Source organism: Thalassophryne amazonica, chromosome 13, assembly GCF_902500255.1.
Source record: "Thalassophryne amazonica chromosome 13, fThaAma1.1, whole genome shotgun sequence".
Taxonomy (NCBI): domain Eukaryota; kingdom Metazoa; phylum Chordata; class Actinopteri; order Batrachoidiformes; family Batrachoididae; genus Thalassophryne; species Thalassophryne amazonica.
Window position 1 is genome coordinate 92,585,272 of NC_047115.1, and position 26,761 is coordinate 92,612,032.

General features: G+C 42.5%; 1 long non-coding RNA gene across 1 annotated transcript; it reads left to right on the forward strand.

Annotated features, from left to right (window-relative positions):
* LOC117523965 lies at nucleotides 1–26,621 on the forward strand. The gene is made up of 3 exons (XR_004564655.1): nucleotides 1–34; nucleotides 9,554–9,559; nucleotides 26,449–26,621. It is a non-coding gene; the product is annotated as an uncharacterized LOC117523965 (long non-coding RNA).
* Nucleotides 26,622–26,761: the final 140 nt, after the last annotated feature.

Genomic DNA, 26,761 nt, shown 5'->3' on the forward strand with positions numbered 1-26,761 from the left:
ATGTGTGTGTGTGTGTGTGTGTGTGTGTGTGTGTGTGTGTGTGTGTGTGTGTGTGTGTGTGTGTGTGTGTGTGTGTGTGTGTGTGTGTGTGTGTGTGTGTGTGTGTGTGTGTATTTATAATGTGTGTTTACCTGTCTAAAGTCTAGGCTACATCAGTACATTCCACTTCTGTTAATCCCACTATGAATACTAAAATACGCCCAACCTTTTGCCCAGTATCATAGCTACATGTAAGACGTTTGCAGAAAAAACATGTTGAAATCAGTTACGATGATTAAATGCACTGACACTTCATTGCAAGCCAATGACCTATCAGTGTTTGTTATATACAGATCAGTGGTTACTACAGCAGATCAAACAGATCCATATTGATTGATTGGATTCAGAGTAAAATTAAAAGTAGGTACATAAAGACATTTAATAAAATGTTTGACACAGGAAAATAAAAACTTTTATTACATTTTAGTCCACACATAAAATAAAAAGCAGAGAGCAAACAAACAAGTATGGATTAATATTTTGACATAACAACAATGTAAACATAATTAATGTACAAAAAAATTGGTGTATAAACACCAAAATTACTACATTTAGTTTTATATATTTTATTATTGTAGTTTAATTAGAAATTAAACTACATGATACAAAATAAACATGCAACTGTGAATCAATGAAAGTTCATTAATAAGTGATTCAAGGGTTAAGATCCTCCTGTAAATGTTGATCAAATAAACAGGTTTTTCCATGACGTTAATAATAAGTCTTTGCAAACTCAAATTTTATGTTCCCTGGCAAACTCTTACAAACCCTGGCACCGCTATAAGAAAAAGAGAAGCGTCCAAACGTTTTAACAGAGGGGAGAAGGAGGCAAAATGACCCAGAACGGGTGTGACTGTGGGCTTCATTTAAATCAGAAGACGACAAATACTGAGGTGCATCACCAGAAATGAATGTGACTGACTTTAAGTTGTTTAAGTCAAGAGATTTACTGGTAACATCGAACCTGCACAAACTCCAGCTCGCACACTGTGTGAGAGTCTGAGGAGGTCAGTTTAAAAGGTGTTTGCAGATTATTTTGATTTCTCTTTGAAGACCAGAACACCAAGAAGCCCTGACAGAATCAAAATAACTGTATTAAAACTGGGACTGTCAGGATTTTCATCTTGAAGATAAAATGTCATATGAATATAATGTCCAAATATATATGATCACAGGGTTTGTGCACTGTGCTAAGTGCCGGTGCACGTACAGAACCCGTGTGGACAGCAGACGAATTGTTTCAAAACAGTTCGTCTCTGGAACAATGTCTCAAAGCATGAGTGCTTCAGATGTTCTGAAATGTTTCAGAACAGTGTTTCAGACTCCAATCACTAGTTTGCAGCAGTGATGAAACATTTTGAGATCGTCCTCACCTGCATGTCTGATCCATTCTTTAACTCCACGTTGACTTCACCATCCTGTTGTAGATTTTGTTCAGTATTTCGAGTTTCAGTTGTTCGCTGACACTCACCTGATGGGCGTGCACGGTGAGCACAGTGTGCAGCAGGTGGCAAACACACTCAACCGTCATCCAGTAACCATCGATTTTTATTTTATTTTAGCACCGTTGTCGTGCGTTCGCTGTTGTCATGCGTTGCCTGTGCTGCTTCATGGCCTGTTTGGTGCCTTGATTGGGGCACTCCTTCTGCTGAATCACCTCTAAATTATTTACACATTATTCACTTTGTGTGTTTTTAGGAATCCGCTAGGTTGCGTAGCTACTGGCTCTTAGCCGATTTAGCATGGCGGCTTCTCCTGTCTCTCCCGTACTTTTCTGCTCTGGGTGTGAAATGTTTAGTTATTCCTCGGCCTCCTTTAGCAGTAACGGTACTTGTAATAAGTGCAGCTTATTCGTAGCTTTGGAGGCCAGGCTGGGCGAATTGGAGACTCGGCTCCGCACCGTGGAAAATTCTACAGCTAGCCAGGCCCCTGTAGTCGGTGCGGACCAAGGTAGCTTAGCCGCCGTTAGTTCCCCCCTGGCAGATCCCGGGCAGTCGGGAAAGCAGGCTGACTGGGTGACTGTGAGGAGGAAGCGTAGCCCTAAACAGAAGCCCCGTGTACACCGTCAACCCGTTCACATCTCTAACCGTTTTTCCCCACTCGACAATACACTCGCCGAGGATCAAACTCTGGTCATTGGCGACTCTGTTTTGAGAAATGTGAAGTTAGCGACACCAGCAACCATTGTCAATTGTCTTCCGGGGGCCAGAGCAGGCGACATTGAAGGACATTTGAAATTGCTGGCTAAGGCTAAGCGTAAATTTGGTAAGATTGTAATTCACGTCGGCAGTAATGACACTCGGTTACGCCAATCGGAGGTCACTAAAATTAACATTAAATCGGTGTGTAACTTTGCAAAAACAATGTCGGACTCTGTTGTTTTCTCTGGGCCCCTCCCCAATCAGACCGGGAGTGACATGTTTAGCCGCATGTTCTCCTTGAATTGCTGGCTGTCTGAGTGGTGTCCAAAAAATGAGGTGGGCTTCATTGATAATTGGCAAAGCTTCTGGGGAAAACCTGGTCTTGTTAGGAGAGACGGCATCCATCCCACTTTAGATGGAGCAGCTCTCATTTCTAGAAATCTGGCCAATTTTCTTGGATCCTCCAAACTGTGACTGTCCAGCGTTGGGACCAGGAGGCAGAGCTGTGGTCTTATACACCTCTCTGCAGCTTCTCTCCCCCTGCCATCCCCTCATTACCCCATCCCCGTAGAGACGGTGCCTGCTCCCAGACTACCAATAACCAGCAAAAATCTATTTAAGCATAAAAATTCAAAAAGAAAAAATAATATAGCACCTTCAATTGCACCACAGACTAAAACAGTTAAATGTGGTCTATTAAACATTAGGTCTCTCTCTTCTAAGTCCCTGTTGGTAAATGATATAATAATTGATCAACGTATTGATTTATTCTGCCTAACAGAAACCTGGTTACAGCAGGATGAATATGTTAGTTTAAATGAGTCAACACCCCCGAGTCACACTAACTGTCAGAATGCTCGTAGCACGGGCCGTGGCGGAGGATTAGCAGCAATCTTCCATTCCAGCTTATTAATTAATCAAAAACCTAGACAGAGCTTTAATTCATTTGAAAGCTTGTCTCTTAGTCTTGTCCATCCAAATTGGAAGTCCCAAAAACCAGTTTTATTTGTTATTATCTATCGTCCACCTGGTCGTTACTGTGAGTTTCTCTGTGAATTTTCAGACCTTTTGTCTGACTTAGTGCTTAGCTCAGATAAGATAATTATAGTGGGCGATTTTAACATCCACACAGATGCTGAGAATGACAGCCTCAACACTGCATTTAATCTATTATTAGACTCTATCGGCTTTGCTCAAAAAGTAAATGAGTCCACCCACCACTTTAATCATATCTTAGATCTTGTTCTGACTTATGGTATGGAAATAGAAGACTTAACAGTATTCCCTGAAAACTCCCTTCTGTCTGATCATTTTTTAATAACATTTACATTTACCCTGATGGACTACCCTGCAGTGGGGAATAAGTTTCATTACACTAGAAGTCTTTCAGAAAGCGCTGTAACTAGGTTTAAGGATATGATTCCTTCTTTATGTTCTCTAATGTCATATACCAACACAGAGCAGAGTAGCTACCTAAACTCTGTAAGGGAGTTAGAGTATCTCGTCAATAGTTTTACATCCTCTTTGAAGATAACTTTGGATGCTGTAGCTCCTCTGAAAAAGAGAGCTTTAAATCAGAAGTGTCTGACTCCGTGGTATAACTCACAAACTCGTAGCTTAAAGCAGATAACCCGTAAGTTGGAGAGGAAATGGCGTCTCACTAATTTAGAAGATCTTCACTTAGCCTGGAAAAAGAGTTTGTTGCTCTATAAAAAAGCCCTCCGTAAAGCTAGGACATCTTACTACTCATCACTAATTGAAGAAAATAAGAATAACCTCAGGTTTCTTTTCAGCACTGTAGCCAGGCTGACAAAGAGTCAGAGCTCTATTGAGCTGAGTATTCCATTAACTTTAACTAGTAATGACTTCATGACTTTCTTTGCTAACAAAATTTTGACTATTAGAGAAAAAATTACTCATAACCATCCCAAAGATGTATCGTTATCTTTGGCTGCTTTCAGTGATGCCGGTATTTGGTTAGACTCTTTCTCTCCGATTGTTCTGTCTGAGTTATTTTCATTAGTTACTTCATCCAAACCATCAACATGTTTATTAGACCCCATTCCTGCCAGGCTGCTCAAGGAAGTCCTACCATTATTTAATGCTTCAATCTTAAATATGATCAATCTATCTTTGTTAGTTGGTTATATACCACAGGCCTTTAAGGTGGCAGTAATTAAACCATTACTTAAAAAGCCATCACTTGACCCAGCTATCTTAGCTAATTATAGGCCAATCTCCAACCTTCCTTTTCTCTCAAAGATTCTTGAGAGGGTAGTTGTAAAACAGCTAACTGATCACCTGCAGAGGAATGGTCTATTTGAAGAGTTTCAGTCAGGTTTTAGAATTCATCATAGTACAGAAACAGCATTAGTGAAGGTTACAAATGATCTTCTTATGGCTTCGGACAGTGGACTTATCTCTGTGCTTGTTCTGTTGGACCTCAGTGCTGCTTTTGATACTGTTGACCATAAAATTTTATTACAGAGATTAGAGCATGTCATAGGTATTAAAGGCACTGCGCTGCGGTGGTTTGAATCATATTTGTCTAATAGATTACAGTTTGTTCATGTAAATGGGGAATCTTCTTCACAGACTAAAGTTAATTATGGAGTTCCACAAGGTTCTGTGCTAGGACCAATTTTATTCACTTTATACATGCTTCCCTTAGGCAGTATTATTAGACGGTATTGCTTAAATTTTCATTGTTACGCAGATGATACCCAGCTTTATCTATCCATGAAGCCAGAGGATACACACCAATTAGCTAAACTGCAGGATTGTCTTACTGACATAAAGACATGGATGACCTCTAATTTCCTGCTTTTAAACTCAGATAAAACTGAAGTTATTGTACTTGGCCCCACAAATCTTAGAAGCATGGTGTCTAACCAGATCGTTACTCTGGATGGCATTTCCCTGATCTCTAGTAATACTGTGAGAAATCTTGGATTCATTTTTGATCAGGATATGTCATTCAAAGCGCATATTAAACAAATATGTAGGACTGCCTTTTTGCATTTACGCAATATCTCTAAAATCAGAAAGGTCTTGTCTCAGAGTGATGCTGAAAAACTAATTCATGCATTTATTTCCTCTAGGCTGGACTATTGTAATTCATTATTATCAGGTTGTCCTAAAAGTTCCCTAAAAAGCCTTCAGTTGGTTCAGAATGCTGCAGCTAGAGTACTGACGGGGACTAGCAGGAGAGAGCATATCTCACCCGTGTTGGCCTCTCTTCATTGGCTTCCTGTTAATTCTAGAATAGAATTTAAAATTCTTCTTCTTACTTATAAGGTTTTGAATAATCAGGTCCCATCTTATCTTAGGGACCTCGTAGTACCATATTACCCCATTAGAGCGCTTCGCTCTCAGACTGCGGGCTTACTTGTAGTTCCTAGGGTTTGTAAGAGTAGAATGGGAGGCAGAGCCTTCAGCTTTCAGGCTCCTCTCCTGTGGAACCAGCTCCCAATTCAGATCAGGGAGACAGATACCCTCTCTACTTTTAAGATTAGGCTTAAAACTTTCCTTTTCGCTAAGGCTTATAGTTAGGGCTGGATCGGGTGACCCTGGACCATCCCTTGGTTATGCTGCTCTAGACGTAGATTGTGGGGGGGTTCCCATGATGCACTGTTTCTTTCTGTTTTTGCTCCGTATGCATCACTCTGCATTTAATCATTAGTGATCGATCTCTGCCCCCCTTCACGGCATGTCTTTTTCCTGTTTTTTTCCCTCAGCCCCAACCAGTCTCAGCAGAAGACTGCCCCTCCCTGAGCCTGGTTCTGCTGGAGGTTTCTTCCTGTTAAAAGGGAGTTTTTCCTTCCCACTGTGGCCAAGTGCTTGTTCATAGGGGGTCGTTTTGACCGTTGGGGTTTTTCATAATTATTGTATGGCCTTGCCTTACAATATGGAGCGCCTTGGGGCAACTGTTTGTTGTGATTTGGCGCTATATAAGAAAAAACTTGATTGATTGATTGATTGATCCAGCAGGTGGCAGACATGTCTAAGGGATATTACATAAGAGACCAGGCTGTCCAGAGGATTGGGGTCAAACAAACAGGATACCATGACTGGAGGACACAGTGTTTCTCAACCCTGGTCCTCTGGGAGCCCCAACCAGCACATTTTTCATCTCTGTTCTGCCACAAGCTGATGTTTTCATTCAGGTGTGCTCAGCCAATCAAGAGCTAACAGACACCCAAAGGAGCTCATCATCTTTCAGTAGGGCAAAGAGAGACAGAACATGTGCAGGTTTGGGGTCCCTGTGGAACAGGATTGGGAACCCTGTCACCTGCAGGGATCCCCCTTATGCACATGACTCCTGGAAACCCCAGAAAAAGAGTCAAGAATGCAGAAATAAAAATCAGCAAAATCAACCATAGGAAGGTACAATGTGAAACTTATTTCATCATCATCATCATCATCATCAGCATAATAATAATAATAAATAAAAATCATTCAGTAACACTACAATCCAAAACAGAGTCAACTAAAAAAAAAAAAAGACTTCACAGGGTTAAGTGGAACGTTCTGGACTACCTGAACATGCATTTCACCATTAAAGGAAACTGACAGGAGAAACACCTCTTAAAAATACTGAAAAGCAGAAAAACTAAAATCTATTTAGTGAGTTTGAGTCACACACTTTATAGAGTTATGGCAGGAAAGGGGCGGAGCCAAGTGGTTAGTGTGCTTGTTCCCAGTGCTCAAGGTTCCTGGTTCAAACCTCACCCCTGCCCGTTCTCAGTGTAATACTGCATTGCGTGAAGACACGGCATAAAACTGGCACCAAATCAACATGCAGGTCCACCTTGAATCTGCTGCACCGACCCTGAGTGAAAACAAGGGAGAAGCTGAAGGAACAAAAACTAGGAAATAAATTTTGAAAGTATAAACTGTCATTCATATTCATTCATCATTGGTTGTAATGCTCAAATATTTTGAATGAATGGGTGAAAACTAAGTTATACTCATGTTATTAAAAAAGGTACTCTGAAGGCCCACCAAAGTCCTGGACACGTCCCATCTTGTTTTCTAAAAGCAACAAATCCAGAATCCTGATCCAGATCCAGACAGACACCAGCATGTAAACAGATTCTTCCTCTTGACAGCTCTGATATTTCCACCAAACTTTGTGGATTTTAGATGAAAACTTTGAAAAAGCAAGCCAACCAATCAAATACAACTTAATAGACTACTAGTCCGAATTTTAAATAAGGTGAATTTTGTGGTGAGCTGAAGGTGAATCCTGTTGCAGAGCAAAAGCAGACTGTTGAGAATGTGATTCATATGCAGACTGTCTCAACATCCGACTGGCAAATGGACCTAAAATGCACAAATCAATAAACATTAATAAATATTGGTCGGTACATGGGTCAGCAGTCCAATCAGGCAAAGGCACAAAATCAGTTGGCATCAGTCAAAACTGAGTGGTAAAAAATCAGACACAAGGAGTTTTGACACAGCGTAAAACACTGGAAAGCAAGCACTAAACTAGAAAGATGACCTGGAAATATGCCAACAGAAAAGACAAGGACTGTGTCCCAATTCAGGATCTGCACCCTTCTAAGGCTGCATCCCAATTCAGGGTCTGCACCCTTCTAAGGCTGCATCCCAATTCAGGGTCTGCACCCTTCTAAGGCTGTATCCCAATTCAAGATCTGCAACCTTCTAAAGCTGTGTTCCATTTCAGGATCGGCACCCTTCTAAGGCTGCGTCCAAATTCAGGGTCTGCACCCTTCAAAAGCTGTGTCCCAATTCAAGAGCTGGACCCTTCGAAGGCTGTGTCTCAATTCAGGATATGCACCCTTCTAAAGCGCTGTCCCAATTCAAGAGCTGGACCCTTCAAAGGCTGTTTCTCAATTCAGGGTCTGCACCCTTCAAAAGCTGTGTCCCAATTCAAGAGCTGGACCCTTCAAAGGCTGTTTCTCAATTCAGGATATGCACCCTTCTAAAGCGCTGTCCCAATTCAGGATGTGCACCCTTCTAAGACTGTATCCCAATTCAGGATCTGCACCCTTCTAAGGCCTGGTTCACAGGGCAGGATATTTAGGCTGATATCGGATCCGATCTTCCCCTTTCGACAATCTTAAGGATGCCCCGACAATCGTGATGACGCTAAAGATAATCTTATCAGATATTCCTGCTGTGTGTGATGTGTTAAGAGCACTCTGATCTGCTCGGAAGGACGTCAGGAGCGCTCCGATCGCAAGTCAGGGATATTCAACATGTTGGATTGTCTTGGCCCGATATCGCAGCGTGTGTGGTGTCCTCCGACCACAAACGAGCACGCAGCCTGCTGAATGTGACGTGCAGCCAATCAGAAAGCCAGGTGATGGGCGCACGGAGCAGAAAATGAAATCAAAAAACCAGAAAGTCCGGTGGTCGCGCTGTCTCCACTCCTTTAAAAAACACCTTTTCTTTTTCTTTTTGTATTGTTTTTTTCCGTCTGTTTTAAATAGTCCACAGAGTATCTCCGTTTGTTTGCTCTGAAGTCACGTTTAATCTCGAGAGATTTTGCGAGATTTCCTGTCTGAGTTGGAAATGTTCACGTGTGAAATCTGTTCGTGTGTGATGTTGTTGTCCGTACCGTGTGGCTGAACCCCACACACTGTATGACCAAAACAGTTAGAGCTATGATTTTTTATCTTCATATGTGGGGTCTCTCAGGTTTTGGAAACCTAAAGATAATTTTAAAATCCTGTCGTGTTAACCAGGCTTAAGGCTGCATCCCAATTCAGGGTCTGCACCCTTCTAAAGCTGTGTCCCAGTTCAGGATGCAGTGGCTTGAGGCTGTCCCTTATGTTGTGTGTGTTTTTCTACTCATATCTGTCATGTTTTGTCATGGACACACAGTCTTGTCGTCAGACACAAGTCAACATCAGACTTCAGCTCAACACTGGGGTCAAAAATGACTACACACGGACTAAAAAAATCCTTATTGAGACAGTGAGTCCAGCAGGATCTCCATGGATTGAGCTGTGTGATGACTTTCCTGGAAACTTGGCAGAAACCGCATTTTCCTGATACTGCAGTCCAACCAGTTAGCCACACAAGGACACGAGGACACATCCGGAGGACTGCAGCAAAGCCTCCGGTCAGGGCAGAGGGGGAGGACGTGTTTACGTGAATGAGGAGTGGTGCTCAAACAGCAAAATAATAGAGAGCTGCTGCTCAGTGGACTGAGAAACCACACAGACCCTTCTGACCACTATGGTTATCACTGTTCTTTACACTCCATTCGATGCTAATGTTAGCACAGCTCTCAGCTCCTCCTGCAGATCATAAACAGACAGCAGAGGGCTCATGCTGATGGTGCCCACATCATCACCGAGGACTTCAACCAGGACAACTGCACTCACCTACAGTCTGAGTGTGTGGTATGCAGGCCGCACAGCTAAGGTCAGAAAGGCACTACAGAGGGGAACAGACACAGCACAAACAATCATGAGCTGTCCTCTGCCTTCCCTGGACAATATCTCCAGGTCCCACTGCCTCAGCACAGCCAGCTGCTTAACTTCGGATCCTTCACACCCAGCTCCCCACCTGTTTGCCTATTGCCCTCTAGATGACGTTACAGGTTCATTAATTCAGGTTGATTTCAGGTAGGTGACCTGAAATCACACTGAAACAGACAGTTATGATTTCACAAACACAGCCACACCACAAATGTACAAGGAAACCTGTCAAACAAGTACATCAGGAATAATTTCATAGCAATATTAACTGAATATTTTTGGGAAACAGGGAGTCTGGTGATGTATTCAAGGTTGATGTGTGTACTGCAACAACCAGGAACAGGTAGGTGATAAAGAAGAATTGCAGGAGGTTGTGAGACATGTCCCCCTGGCACACGTGTGGGCTACCACAAAGGTACGAGTGTCAGTGTCCATGGCCTGCTAGTAGATTGATGCCAAGTATGAAAGAGTCTTAAGATATCTTGCTAATAAATGTTACAAAGACAAAATCCTGAATATGTCGCTGTCACCTTGAAACTGATCTCAAGGTCACCATAACTGACTGTGTTGGGGGAGTCACCCAAGTACACAGTTATGAATGAAAGTGGTCAACTAGATCTTGACATATTGCGCTAACAAGCAAAAATGGACAGATGGACGGACATGTAGAGCGCTCTATTCCCCCGTATTTCAAACAATCATTTGCAGTCAAGGCCTGGTCCAGTGGTTTCACCTTTTGTAAACATTGGTTCAGCAGTTCTTGGAACTATGTTACCTTTCTTACCTGAGTGTCATTCTTCACTGAGCTGACTGTTATTACTGTGAGTCTATTCACCATCTGTAAGCAGCTCTCCTGCTTCCTCATCACCAGGACTCCCATTAGAACATTCCTCCCCCACATCACCATCACAGTCTTCACCCACGTGGTGGTTGTCCCCAATTTACAGTAAACATCTAGTCTATTCTATTTCAGCCGCTATCCTGTTGAAAAGGTCTTGCTCGTCATTCTTTGGGTAGTTTTCAATGAAGTCTCCTCCTCTGACCTCTGCAGGACGTCTCATTGAAGCCTCATTTCAACCAAGCAGTCCAGGTCAGTACGGCACGGTATGGTTCAGGTCGGAACAGTTAATTCTGGCTTGGCTTGCGTTCCCACCACCAGCAGTACCCCTTTCTTTGGTAGGCGGAGCATGGAGACATCGACATGCACGTAATAGAAGAGTGTGTACACTGTCACGCATCCTCACCTCCTCCACACGGAGTCCACACAGTGGAATTTTTCTGCCTATACCAGTCTGTGCACATGCGTGTGAAAGACGGAAGTAAACAACACCAGCGTTCCCTTCTATTGGATAAAAAATACAGATAATCTGATATTACAAAACTGTTTACCAAAGCATCACCAAATTTAAAATATCATTAAAAACGACTAATACATATGAATGTCATGATGTTGATTCTCCAGTTTACTTCATAAAAAGTCTTTAACTTGTTTTTTAAAAGTAACATTGGCCTGACACAATTTGCTGATTGAGGTCTACTATTCCACAAACAACTCTTTGTACCATACATGATGTTTCAGTCGCTCTTGTTCTACAGTTGCACCAATTGTATGATAAATATGAGATAATCTGGAGTAGTTTACCACATTAAACACATGACCCAGTTTAAATTGGTCAACTCCAAACTCCAGTGGTAAAACACCAGCGTACTGAACTGCTCATAACCAACATTATGTGTTATGTGTCGACGCGGATTGAGGAGCGAACCTGCGTCAGACAGGACCCAGCGCTAAAAACAACCAGAAAGCGGTTCCAAACAAAAACTATTTATTATACACCTGTGTTTAAAAGTGTAAAAACATAAAAAACAACGTCCCTCTGGTGGAGTGATCCGCGGCTCGCTCTCCAGCGCCCGCAAGGATTAAAGCCGGCGCTCCTGGACTTCCTACCACCGCCAAACACCCCCCAGGTGGACACGACAAACTGATTCTCTGTGAAGCAAAGAGACGGTGAGGTAAGTCAACAGATACAACTATATCTTCCAATAAACACACGCTGCCAGCAACACACTCAGGTCAGTGTCCTTTTTTTTACTTTATGCAAATGAGCAGCTTCTCACAACAAGTGGAGGATCACTTATCCTTCACGGCACAGCAGTGAGAAGCAAACTGCGCAATTCTCTTTACAATTCCAGTATACTGTGTAACAAAACACCAAGTTGCTATCAACAAGTACCTAAACACTTAATTACCTTTCGTGTGTGCTGACAGCATGTGTCCTCACCCCTCCCTGCTTCACGGGCTCGATGTGTCAAACCCAGGCGCGGTCCTCAGCGTCTCACAAACAAACGTCACAAGGTCGATTTCCCGGCAGTTCTGCTTGAATCACACATGACGTAAATGCAGAACGCCATCCAATTATCTGCTTCAGCTGCAAGTCGTCCAGGTTGCACGTGAGCACCGATCACAGGTGCTTTCCATGATGTTGATGAGGGTGAAGACTCTTCAGCCAGCACCTTCTTCACAGACAAATCAGCCCTCATGCCACCTGGAGAGCAAAGAAAAGAAAAGAACACCAAAACATCCAGCCACGCCCCCCCAACACACAACATTATGAGCAGTTATGGGAGTAGCATTTAACAACTATCTAATAATATTATTCTGCATGACCTGTAATCTCCCTTTGTACTGCTGAGAAAGACCACTAAACCAGACAGAACCAGCATAGTCAAAACAACACTGTATCAAGGCAGATACAAAAAAGTTTTTTGGTTCAGAGTTCAAAAAATTCACCGTTCAGATAAGGTTATGGTAACATAACTATGTGTTGGTTGGTTATTGGTACGCTGGTCACATGACACCCTAACCTTAAACGTCATAGCTCAAATAACCCAAATCTTACAGCGATACATCAACCCAAACAATAACTGAAACAAGAAATAGGAAGTTGATATGAAGGGTGTGTTGAATGTGTTGAATGTGTTGAAGTATGTTGAATCAGATTCAGGTCTGGGCTCTGGCTGGGCCACTCAAGGACATTCACAGAGTTGTCCTGAAGCCACTTCTGTGATATTTTGGCGGTATGCTTAGGGTCATTGTCCTGCTGAAAGATGAATCGTCACCCCAGTCTGAGGTCAAGAGTACTCTGGAGCAGGTTTTCATCCAGGATGTCTCTGTACATTTCTGCATTCATCTTTCCCTCAATCCTGACTAGACTCCCAGTTCCTGCTGCTGAAAAACATTCCCACAGCATGATGCTGCCACCACCATGCTTCATTGTAGGGATGGTGCCTGATTTCCTCCAAACATGACACCAAAGAGTTCAATCTTTGTCTCATCATACCAGAGAATTTTGTTCCTCATGGTTTGAGAGTCCTTCAGGTGCCTTTTGAAAAACTCCAGGTTTTTCAGTTATTTATTTATTTTTAACTACCGAATGTTCTTGGCATTTTTTCCACACAGATAAACAATATTGATTAAGGTGTGTGTGTGTGTGTGTGTGTGTGTGTCTGTGTGTGCGACTGAGTGACTGTATGAGAGGGAGAGAGGTTGTTCGACTGACCAATTTATTTTTAAGAACTGCAGTGATAAAGTGTCAGATACTGCATGCAGCCATATACAATAAAATGTTAATATAGGCTACTTTGTGTGTTCTGCTATATGTGTATGTGTGTAAGTGGTCTGTAAGACTGTTTATTTTTTAATGATCTATGTGAACTTGGTGATTCATGCAAACATCCCGTGATGGCAAACAGGGAAATAATATGTCAGCCTTGTTCACTGTATTCTTCTCAAAAACACTGCGTTCAGTACGAGCAAAGTTTTCCAACTGACTTTGTATCACCAAACCAAACGAAGAGTAAGCAAACGGTTAAAAAATAAATAAATAAACCCGACTGGAGCGGAGGCGCGACACAGCCGTTTTCAGCTCTGTCATGTCAAAAGCACCGTGTACGATACCAAACAAGTTCACCAAGTAACTTTAAATGTCATACAAACTGAAAAAGAGGCGAGCTGAAGAAAACTTAAGGAGTACTACTGAGAGAGCAACATGAGGTAGAATCAAGCCAAGAACAGAGAGAGAGAGAGCCTGTCTGTGTGTGTGCGAGAGGCTGCTGTTGGGAAGGTGTCGTAGCACGGACCCACAACAGGGGGCGCAAATGAACGGACAATGAGTAAGCCAAAAGGTAACAATTTACTGTTGTGACAATACACAACTAAATGTACAGAAATTGCAAAGTCAATGAACACCAGGTGACGTGTGGGCAGGCTCGAAGATAGAAGACCCCGACGAGAGAGAGACCGCGTCCCACACGGCCTCCACCACCAACGGTCTGAAGAACACCGGAGCCGCCAAGTCCCGAATCCCCAGGTGACCTCTGTCTTCGGCTGTCGACCCTGGTACTGCTGGCAGAAAGCAGAGAAAAAGATGAATGAGTGTAAATCCTTACACTCAGTGGTCTACAGTCTGTGCACAGTTAGGAGGAGAACCTCCACCTCCGAATCACACACTCGTGCAGCTCCTAGTGTGACCACTTATCTGTAGCGCGGTTGTCGTCGTCACGCTCCACGCCACTTCCCAGATAAGGGTGAACACCACAGGATACCGGCTGCAACAGAAGTTCAGAATCCTACACAACGTGTTAATCAGCAGAGAAAGTACCTCACGGTAGTCGATTTCTCGGCGAGGAGGTGGAGTCACGATCCGGCTTTTAAGATGGTGATGATGATGATGAACGAGTGACAGCTGGTGCAGGGGATGAATGACAGCTGTCACTTCTTCAGGGTCCGGCGCCCTCTCGTGCTTGGAGCCCGCACTCCAAGCAGGGCGCCCTCTGGTGGTGGTGGGCCAGCAGTACCTCCTCTTCAGCGGCCCACATAACAGCTGCAGAGATATGTGTCTGTGTAGGGAGGGGTGGGCGCTGTGTGTGACTGGCCAATCACAGAGCGTGAAGACAGTCAGTTAGCCAATGAGAATTTTCCTTCATCACGAGCACAGACATTGATGAGTTTTACTCGTATCAATGTCAATGTCAATTTTATTTATATAGCACATTTACAACAACAGCAGCTGCCCAAAGTGCTTCACAGTAAAAACAATATCAAAAACCATACCCCCCCCCAAAAAATTAAAAAATCCAAAGCATTAAAATTCCAAAATGTACAAGGACACATAAGACCAGACACACACAGCTTAAATTGTACATTGTTAATTGTAGCTTAAATTGTTAAAATTGTATCATGCTCGTACTCGTCAAAAATGCTTTATCCGTACCGGATACTCGTCTGAAACGAGTATCCAGCTCAACCCTAGTTAATTGCCCCTGTTTGAACTTGTTACCTGTGTAAAAGACATCTGTCCACACATTCAGTCAATCACACTCCAACCTATCCACCATGGCCAAGACCAAAGAGCTGTCTAGGGACACCAAGGACAAAATTGTTGACCTGCACAAAGCTGGGATGGACTATAGGACAACAGGTAAACAGCTTGGTGAGAAGACAACAACTGTTGGTGTAATTATTAGAAAATAGAAGAGACACAAGATGACGGTCAGTCTTCCTCAGTCTGGGGCTCAATGCAAGATCTCGCCTCGTGGGGTAAGGATGATTCTGAGAAAGCCCAGAACTACACAGGAGGACTTGGTCAATGACCTGAAGAGAGCTGGGACCACAGTCACAAAGATTACCATTAATACCACACTACGTCATCATGGTTTGAAATCCTGCAGGGCAACAAGGTCCTCCTGCTTCACTCTTAACCCAGATTTTGTTTTAACTTAAATTTCTGAGTTATCATTAATTATTCTTTCGTGTTTTGTAAAAAAGCATTCTCATTACTAAACTAAATTAGTTGATTGCACTATTCAACTGAAATTTTCGGTGCAATGATCATGTTAAGCAGAGTTAACTTTTTGTCTCAAGTTTCTGTAAGGGAGGGGAGGGGCCCATTTTAAATTCTACCTAGCAACCATGTCAAGTGTGAAGACTCCACTCATCCTGCTGCTTCTGTTCATGGCTTGCTGTGCTCAAATTCAAAACCTGTGGATTTTGAGAGCAACACATAACTTTCTGGTCAAAAGACGGTTCACTGAAAATAGCTTAGTGTTTAAGTGCTGCTTCTTCTTTTTTTTCTCTCCGCTGTACGCAGTGTACACTTGGCTGTGGGTTTTTGAAAGAGGCTTCAAGTTAGTTATTTGTTGATAACTTTCTGGAAATTAGTTTCGCCCAAAGAGTGGTCCAGTGAGAACACGTTAGCTATTAGCTAAGTTATTTTTTGGCAATATAACTCATCATTTGGTGTGCTATTACTAAATCAAACACATTTCAACTGTTGCTTTTTTTTAACATGCACTTGATTTTTTTTTTGTTTAGGTTTAGTTAATGTATTAAATACTTTTTAAACAAAATTGTAGAACTTAAAATCTGTTCATTTATATTATGTGTCACTTTGTTGCCTTTTTTTAGTAAACATTTGTCACATTTTTTACAGTACAGTTTTAATGCATTTTTTCCTGTTTTTACTTGTCTTTTTGTTGACAAGGTGTTCATGAGGTGTTCCTTCGTAATATTTTTTTAAAATAAAAGTTTAAATGTAGCAATTGCCGGGCCGGTTGCTAAGACTGTGAACTGTTATGCTGCAGTGCATCATGGGAGTACAGGGTTTTGAGAGTTTTAAGTGTTGTTAATGTGTTTCCTGTTAGTTTAATAGTGTGGTTAGTGTTACTGATTTATTGTGTTCAATAGTTTAGTTGAGTTAGTCAAGTTTAGTTAAGTGTCTGTTGCCACCATAAGTGAAAAGTGTATTGCGTTTGATGCTTTCCACCATTTTCTGTGTTGTTGGGGTTGCAAATAAAACGGCACCTCCTTGCAGCAGCTCAGAGCGTCTTGTTCTTCCAAACCACTCGCCACAGTATTTTTTAATTCCTTCCCTTCCATACACATTTGTTGAAACAATGCATTATAATCTCAAAATAAAGATGGAGTAGTTAATTAAATTACAAGAGAAGACATTACTTATATTAAGAAATTGTTTTAACTATTTTTTAATAATGTTTATTATGTTATTTGTTATATGTTTATGTATGTTTAACTTAAAATAGTTATTTTATACACCAATGAGAAACCATTTATGTGAACTAATGATTTTGAGTAGCAACTACTACTGTGATTTGTTAATACAACTTAACCTGATTAGTTTTAGCTTGTGTAAAAACTAAAGCGGTTTAAGGCAACGGGTTTCCACGCAATTTTCTAGTAAACTCAACTAATTCAGGTTAAGAGTGTTGAGCCAGCACATGTCCAGGCCTGTTTGAAGTTAACCAGTGACCATATGGATGATCCAGAGGAGGCAAGGGAGAAGGTCATGTGGTCAGATGAGATCAAAATAGAGTATTTTGAAATCAAATCCACTCACCATGTTTGGAGGATGAGAACAACCCCAAGAACACCGTCCCAACCGTGAAGCATGGTGGTGGAAACATCATTTTTGGGGTGTGCTTTTCTGCAAAGGGACAGGACAACTGCACAGTATTGAAGGGAGGATGGATGGGGTCATGTATCATGAGATTTTGGCAAGCAACCTCCTTACCCCAGTGAGAGCAGTGAGGTGGGTCGTGGCTGGGTCTTCCAGGATGACAGTGACCTGAAACACACAGCCGGGGGAACAAAGGGGTGTCTCTGTAAGAAGCATTTCAAGGTCCTGGAGTGGTCTAGCCAGTCTCCAGACCCAAATTCAATGGAAAATCTTTGGAGGGTGATGAAACTCGAAACCTGAAAGATCTGGAGAAGATCTGTATGGAGGAGTGGACCAAAATCCCTGCTGCAGTGTGCAAACAAAGGAAACATCTGACCTCTGTAATCTGTATCAAATATCAAGGTATGTTTTTTTCTATTGTATCAAATACTTATTTCATGCAATAAAATGCAAATTTATTATTAAAAAAAATATTATGTGATTTTCTGAATTTTTTTGGGATTCTGTCTCTCACATTTGACGTACCTACGATAAAAATTTACAGACCTCTCCTTTCTTTTTTTAGGTGGGAAAACTTGCAAAATCGACAGCGGATCAAATACTTATTTGTCTCACTGTAGTTGTGGTTCATATGCACTGATGACATTCCTCCTTGTGGTGCATGTAATTTATGATATTTTAGGTTGAGGTTTTTATTTGTTTTGATGTGTGGAAGTTGAGGGCAGAGATGTGTGATGTGAAAAATTAATGACCAAAGGTATTTATTCTTTTTGTGATCTGTTTTTTTGTAAGACTGGCCTGGTGCTGCCTGTGCTGAAGTATGTTTTTCACATTTGATCGGCCTCCTGACTTCATAACGCTAAAGATTAAAAGAAGATATGGGCCTTCTTCAGACATTTCATGATGCTGGTTTTCATCAGCACCTGCATTCTCATCTGAAGCACTAGAGGGCAGCCTCACACCAGATCTTTCTCATGTGATCCCTGAACTCTGGTTCTCTGTATGTTTGTGTTGGGGAACAGTCTGACACAGCCATCATTTGAGTCTGATCATTTGTTCCTGCAGCCCCCATCACTGTTCACCTCATGTGATGCTCATTGTCTCGCTCACAGTATGGCTGAGGCTCTCACAGACATGTGGTCAAAATGTTTTCATGCTGCTGATCCATGATATGTGGATGTCCCTCGGCCCTCATCCTCTTCAAAGCACTTCCTTCAGGCTGACATCAGCCCACGGTGCTTCTTCTTTCCAGTCATCACTGACCTTTGGAACAGAGTCGTCATGCCACCATCCATGCAGGTTTATCATAACCTGCCACCTCCCAACTCTAAATTTAAAATGTTTTCTTCCACTATTTTCATCCTGCTGCTTCTTTGTGATTTTTATCAGCACAATTTCCATCCTGTCTTTTTTCCATGAACTTATTCTTAATCCTCTTTAGAAATGTAGTGGAATGTTGATAACAAACTAAAAGCACAACAGTGATCCTTTATTACATTTTTCTTTGAAACATTGAAATGTCAGCTGTGTCATGGAGCAGATACATGAAAAAATAAGGCCAGCATTTTCACGTCTGGCGGAAAGTATGAGCGCTGGTATATAAGGGTGAATTGGAAACTTTGAATTGACCACAGGTGTGAGTGAGAGCCTGTCTTGATGTGGTCCTGTGATAGACTGTCATCCTGTCCTGGGTGGACGCAACCTCTCACTCACTGAGTGCTGGAATAGGCTGCAGCTCCTTTGTGACCCTAAAATTGGACTAACCAGCTCTAGAAACTGAATGTATGAATGAATGCTTTGGGTCTTGAGCACAAACCCCCCCCCCCCCCCCCCCCAAAAAAAAAACTTGGTAGCAAGGGCGCAATTTAGAACTAGAAATTGGGGGGGGGACAAAGTGCGAGGCCTGCAGAAGCCAACGGTTTCTAGGTAAGCTTAGATGCATTCTGAGCATCCAGAACAGTAATTTTAATGTTTTGAGAAGACCATAAAGTGGACACCATTTAACTTATGCAAGTTGAAACTGTGGATATAAGTACTTTATTCTGAGAATAGCCAGCATTGATTTTATTAACATCCTGGTGTAAATAAGGTATCACCACATGTGTAGAACTCAAAAAGAATGATAGTTTGAGTTTTCATTAAAAAAAAAAACTGCAATGTGGTAAAATGTATCATAAATATGAAAATATGAAAGAACAGGCTCTAACTTTCGCATACTGTATTTTTTTTCTCAAGATTTGTTTTTGCATAAGTTTGAAAAAACAGCAGATCATAAGTTTCAGATAAATTACTTATCATGAATTTAATTTTCGAAGTGGCACTAATGACAACACTCATACTGAACATAATTTCACTTGCATAGACTGATTTTGGAGATCAAGCAATAATTGCAGATGGGCTTTCTGAGGTCCCAGATAGCTTTTCTGATTTCCTTTTCTAACTTTCAGAATTTAGTAAATTAGCATATGGTCCATTGATACTTATGTGTAGACACTAGTCCCTAGAGGCAACTATTTTTGGTTTCAAATCTGGGCAAATGCAGTCCCAGAAAATTCCCAATGTGACAAACAAGAAACAGGTGTTGTAAACAAGTCAATGCTACTAAAAATACAAACTTGCAAAAACAAAGATACTATTCTGACATGGTTTGCACATAAGACTGACATGGTTTGCACATAAGACTGGCATAGCATGTTTCAAGTACACACATATATGTCAGAAGGTGGGAGGGGACATACCATATTCTGTCCACCCTGGTTGAAAAGGTGGGGTGGACATGTCCCCCCATCCCCCACCAAATTGCACCCATGCTTGGTAGTAATGAGTGTTCATGTACACTGATGTAAAAAAAAAATAAAAAGCAAGATCCTGATGCATATGTCCTGCTAAAAACATAATGAAATTATTGCAATACTGCTATGATTTTGGATGTATGAATGCACATAGTGATAGGGAGTAGAAATGACATGTGTGAGTACTTCAGACAAAAAGTGTTTTGTGTTTAATGATTTAAAGGGGAACTAACTAAGGGGGCGCAGGGGTGGGGGGGGTTGTGGCAGCAAGATTTTTAGACAGTTTTGTGACAGATGGATTCCAAAGTTGTAGGGGGAGACAAATGTGACCAAGAGAACAGACAAAACAGCAAAACACTGACCAAAGTTATATAGTTCTCCTTTAGGATATATGTTTTTTTTATGTCCACGTGATGACACCAAGCAGACACACGTGCATCACAGTGGGCAGTTGTTAGTCCATGTCCGTCCAAACACAGTACATGTTGTTTAGCTGGGATGTCCAGAACAACAGATCTCCACAACTGCTTCTGTCAGCGGCCACACCTCCTGTCAGTTTAGCGCACACACCAAAGCCACACATTTTCTAAGTACCATGCGAGCGGCGTTAGATGTTCGTGTGTGTCACCTGGAATTTGGCCGACATCTGCCACAAGAGGGACCGATGGGCTCATACAGGGCACACTCTGTCTTTCAGCTGCTGCTGTGCACAAATAGTTTTAGCAACAGGTGTACGAGGCATTGGAGGCAGGTATGATTTTACACGTTTTGCACACGATTCCTGCTTGATGTACACTTTATGTGCAAATCGACCAAATTCACATTATGTGTGAAGGGGAATCATCATGTAAATACTTGTTGTTTAGGTTAATTTTCAATTTATTTCATTTATATAGCACCAAATCACAACAAAGTTGCTTGAAGCCGCTTCACACAAGTAAGGCCTAACCTTACCAATCCCTATAGCAAGCACACAGATGACAATGGTAAGGAAAAACTCCCTCTGATGATACTGAGGAAGAAACTTCAATCAGACCAGACTCAAAGGGGTGACCCTCTGCTTGGGCCATGCTACTGACACACTTGACAGTACAATTATACATGAAATTTTGGGAGTGCATGCTGGTGTCCAGGACGGGAGGCTGGCTGGGGAAAGGAGGGGAAGGGGGGTGGGGGCTTAAGGTCCACAGATCCCATCTATTTCATGACCATTGCAGAAGAAGACACACACTTCGACTTATGGATGGAGCCACACAGAAAAAAGAAACAAACAGAATCAGGCAGCAGAAAGACTACAAATACAGTGTAATTTATCCCAAGGTTCCTCACTTTGTCAGAGTGATGTACTGTATGACACATGAGCCTAGTCTAAGCATTAGCTGATCAAACTGATGGATGATGTCTCACTGGACCAAGCACCATCATTTCAGTCTTGTCAGAGCTTAAAAGTGTTATGTGTCGGACGCAGCTCGGAGAACCGACCAGCGTTTGAAGGACCCAGTATGAAATAAGCAGAGCACGGTACAAAGGCTAACTGAATTTAATACATAACAGTGATACAAAAAATACAAAAGAAAGTGCGGTCTGGCGTGGTGCGCTCCCAGCAGCGCTAACGGTCCGGAGCCAGAAGCTGTTCGGACCCAAGGACCCCGCCGACACCCCCCAGGTGGCCGCAACAAACCGAGTCTGTGAAAGAAGGAACCATTATGTGAGTCCACACTCTACACACAGAGAGAACACTTAAAGGTGTACAAACAGCAAACACTTCCTGGCTTGATTACTAATCAGCTTCCCAACCTGCAGGCATGGAACATCCAGTTCACAAAACTCCACTGCAGTGGAAGCCAATACATGACTAACATACAGCTCAATATAAAAAGGTGTGAGGGACACCACATTTACTGACTGTATATATGTTAGTCACAAAATCTAACGTACCTCAGGAAGTGTGCTGACGAGCGTGAGACCTCACCCCCTCCTCTTTCACAGACCGTGCATCAAACCCTGGACGTTCTCTGCATCCACTGATGATGAGATGGCTCCCGAGACGACGATCTCACCCGTCTGGTCACAAGGTCGAGTCTCTGGCAAATACACACTGTATACTCCAGTCTTAAATGCCACCATGTTCCTATCCATATAGATGCACCTCAGCTGTGAGTCCTGACGAGCCGCAGGTGATCAGGGTGAGGTCCTGATAACCTCAGCAACACAGCCACTCAGTCCCAAATGCAAGCCACCTGGAAGGAAAAACAAAAGACAGAAACAAAAAGGCAGCCAGGCCCCCCAGCCATACAACAAAAAGTTGGAAATTGCCATACATCCAGCTTTTCACTGATGTAAGGCAATCCTCTAAGAATTTTATGGGTATGGAATTGCCAGCAGTTATTGGCATGTATAACTGAGTATCATCAGCATAGCAATGAAAGGTAATCCCAAAACGCCACAATATGTGCCCAAGTGGTGCTATATAAAGGGAGAAAAGCAGGGGAGCTAAGATGGACCCCTCTGGAACCCCAAATTTCATGTCATTAAGGTTAGAGGCAGTGTTGTTGTACAAACCACAGTGAGAACAACTGATGAAGTATGATGTCACCCATAGAAGGGCATTCCCAGGTTTCCAAAAACGATTATCCAGCCTGTCGAGTAGAATACAGAAATCCATGGTATCAAATGCAACACTAAGATCTAACAGCACCATAACCATAGCAGAAGATGATTCATCACTTTAGTGAGAGCCGCCTCAGTGGAATGATATTTGTTAAAAGCAGACTGCAGTGGCTCAAAAATATTATTCTCAGTATGGTGGTCCATGAGCTGCTGTGAAACCACCTTTTCCAAAATTCTAGCGCAAAATGATGGATTTGATAGCTTTTCAATATAGTAGGGTCAAGATTAGATTTCTTAAGTGATGGTTTAATCAGTTCAGATTGAAACATTTATGAACAGATCCAGAAGTTAATGAGAGATTAATCATTTCCAACACAGTTGGCCCAAGAGTGGGCCACAGGTCCTTAAACAGTTTTTGTTGGTATACGATCAAATAAGCAGGTTATGCTTTTTGTAGACATTATGAGTTTCAACCAGCACACCTAGTGAGATACTATCAAATTCTGTAAATCTAGGTAATACCTGAGTGATGGCACCCACCTCAATCGCAGTGTGTCGTGTCTGGGTTAAGTCATGCTGATACGAGGTCTGTTAGAAAAGTAACGGACCTTTTTATTTTTTGCAAAAACTATATAGATTTGAATCACGTGTGATTGCATCAACCAAGCTTGAACCTTCATGCGCATGCGTGAGTTTTTTCACGCCTGTCGGTTACGTCATCCGCTTGTGAGCACGCTTTGTGGGAGGAGTGGTCCAGCCCCCTCGGCAGATTTTCATTGTCAGGAAAATGGCTGAGTGACTGCCGCTTTGCTGCATCAAAATGTTTTCAGAAACTGTGAGAGACAGCCAGGTGGAAACCATTCGGAAAATTCAGATGGCTTTTGGTGAAGATTCAATGGGCATCACACAGATTAAGGAGCATTACAACTGGATTAAAGATGGCCCACAGCGGCTGAGGGCACGCCGCGCTCCGAGCGGCCATCGACAGGCTGAAACGACCAGATCATTTCCAAAGTGAAGGCTGTGTTGATCCAGGACATCGAGAAATAGCAATAGAGGTGGACATAGCACTTTTTCAGCACATTACACTGTTACAGGAGATTTTGTAATGAAAGACGTGCGGCAGAATTCACGTGTCAGGACGGAGCCTTGTAATGGCGCAGAACAAAAAGCACCTCCGTGTTGGAAGTCTCACAGGACATGCCCAGCTCTTCCACCATTCAGAACATTCAGACGGCTTTGGGTGGTTTTTCAGTTGAGTGAGTATCCGAGAAATTGTCGAAGAGCTGAGCATGTCACAACATGTCCTGTGAGACCAACACGGAGGTGATTTCGTTCCGTACCATTAGCGGCTCCGTGGCGAATTCCTCCGCTCCTGTTTTCATGACAAAATCTCCTTTAACAGTGGAATGTGCCGGAAAAGTGCTGATGTCCACCTTTTCTGCCATTTCTCTGGCCAGACGGCATCCCGGATCAACACAGCCTTCGCTTTGGAAATGATCCGGTCGTTTCATACTGTTGATGGCCGCTCGAAGCGCGGCGCGCCCTCAGCCGCTGTAGGCCGTCATTATTCCGGTTGTAATGCTCCTTAATCTCTGTGATGCCCATAAGATCTTCACCGAAAGCGATCTGAATTTTCCGAATGGTTTCCACTTGGCTGTCTCTCACAGTTTCTGGAAAAATTTGATGCATTGCTGCTCCAGCCATTCAGACATTTTCCTCACAATGAAAATCTGACGAGGGCGGAGGACCAGTGCTCACTCAAAGCCTGCTCACAGGCGAATTACGCAACCGACAGGCGTGAAAAAACTCACGCATGCACACGAAGGTTAAAGCTTGGCTGATGCAATCACACATGGTTCAAAAGGTTAATGCAAAAAATAAAAAGGTCCGATACTTTTCTAACAGACCTTGTATATACAGTGAGGAAAATAAGTATTTGAACACCCTGCAACTTTGCAAGTTCTCCCACTTAGAAATCATGGAGGGGTCTGAACTTTTCATCTTAGGTGCACATCCACTGTGAGAGACATAATCTAAAAAAAAATCTGGAAATCACAATGTATGATTTCTTAAATAATTTATTTGTATGTTACTGCTGCAAATAAGTATTTGAACACCTGTGAAAATCAATGTTAATATTTGGTGCAGTAGCCTTTGTTTGCAATTACAGAGGTCAAACGTTTCCTGTAGTTCTTGACCAGGTTTTCACACACTGCAACAGAGATTTTGGTCCACTCCTCCATACAGATCTTCTCCAAATCTTTCAGGTTTGGAGTTTCAGCTCCCTCCAAAGATTTTCTATTGAGTTCAGGTCTGGAGACTAGCCAGGCTACTCCAGGACCTTGAAATGCTTCTTACGGAGCCCCTCCTTAGTTGCCCTGGCTGTGTGTTTGGGGTCATGGTCATGCTGGAAGACCCAGCCATGACCCATCTTCAACGCTCTTACTGAGGGAAGGAGGTTGTTTGCCAAAATCTCGCAATACATGACCCCATCCATCCTCCCTTCAATACGGTGCAGTCGTCCTGTCCCCTTTGCAGAAGAGCACCCCCAGAGTATGAGGTCTCCACCCCCATGCTTCACGGTTGGGATGGTTTTCTTGGGGTTGTTCTCATCCTCTAAACATGGTAAGTGGAGTTGATTCCAAAAAGCTCCATTCTGGTCTCATCTGACCACATGACCTTCTCCCATGCCTCCTCTGGATCATCCAAATGGTCACTGGTGAACTTCAAACGGGCCTGGACATGTGCTGGCTTGAGCAGGGGGACCTTGCTGCCCTGCAGGATTTTAAACCATGACAGCATCATGAGTTACTAATGTAATCTTTGTGACTGTGGTCCCAGCTCTCTTCAGGTCATTGACCAGGTCCTCCTGTGTAGTTCTGAGCTTTCTCAGAATCATCCTTACCCCACAAAGTGAGATCTTGAATGGAATCCCAGACCGAGGGAGATTGACAGTCATCTTGTGTTTCTTCCACTTTCTAATAAATAATCATAACAGTTGTTGTCTTCTACCAAGCTGCTTGCCTGTTGTCTTGTAGTCCATCCCAGCCTTGTGCAGGTCTACAGTTTTGGCCCTGGTGTCCTTAGACAGCTCTTTGGTCTTGGCTATGGTGGACAGGTTGGAGTGTGATTGAGTGTGTGAACAAGTGTCTTTTATACAGGTAACAAGTTCAAATAGGTGCAATTAATACAGGTAAAGAGTGCAGAATAAGAGGGCTTCTTAAAGAAAAATTAACAGGTCTGTGAGCCAGAATTCTTGCTGGTTGGTAGGTGTTCAAATACTTATTTGCAGCAGTAACATACAAATAAATTATTAAAAAATCATACATTGTGATTTCCGGATTTTTTTTTTAGATTATGTCTCTCACAGTGGACATGCACCTAAGATGAAAATTTCAGACCCCTCCATGATTTCTAATTGGGAGAACTTGCAAAATCACAGGGTGTTCAAATACTTATTTTCCTCACTGTATGTTTAACCTAATTTTGTTTATTTTCTTCTCAAAGTAATCCAAGAAATCTTGTGCTGTAAAAGGAGAGCAACTCACAGGTGGTTGTCCATGAATGTGTTGCCACCTTGTCGAACAAGAACTTTGAGTTATGCTTGTTTTTGTTGATGATATCAGAGTAATAGGCCCACTCTGTAGCCAGTAGTGCATGCTTATATTCTAAGATATCATCACACCACATGAGGTGGAATACTTCTAATTTTGAACGTTGCCATTTTTATTCTAGACCTCTAGCCTTATGTTTGAGGTCACGCAAGTAATCACTGAACCAACAAGGTGACTTTGTTTTTTTTTTGGGGGGGGGGGGGGGGGTAATGTAGGTGGAACGATCACGTCGAGTGTAGTTTTGAGTGCTGAGTTTAAACTGTCCACAAGACTGTCTACTGAATGGGCATTTTCCAAATGTGATGCTAAGATATCAGCAGTGATGGGAATAATGGCGTTGAAATAAACGGCGTTACTAACGCCGTTACTTTTTTCAGTAACGATTAATCTAACTAATTACTCTGACTGTCACTATAACGCCGTTACCACTACCGACACCCCGTTACTGCACGTTACTGAAGCCGCTCAATAATCTTTTTTTTTTTTTTACTTCACGCATACAGACACAGGACTCTCAGGTGCAAGTGTGTGTGTCTTGTCAGTGTGTGTGTGTGTGTGTGTGTGAGTGACAAAGGAGGGGAGGGTGAGATAACCGCCTAAGCAATGATGATTGGCTAAGGTATAGTAAGA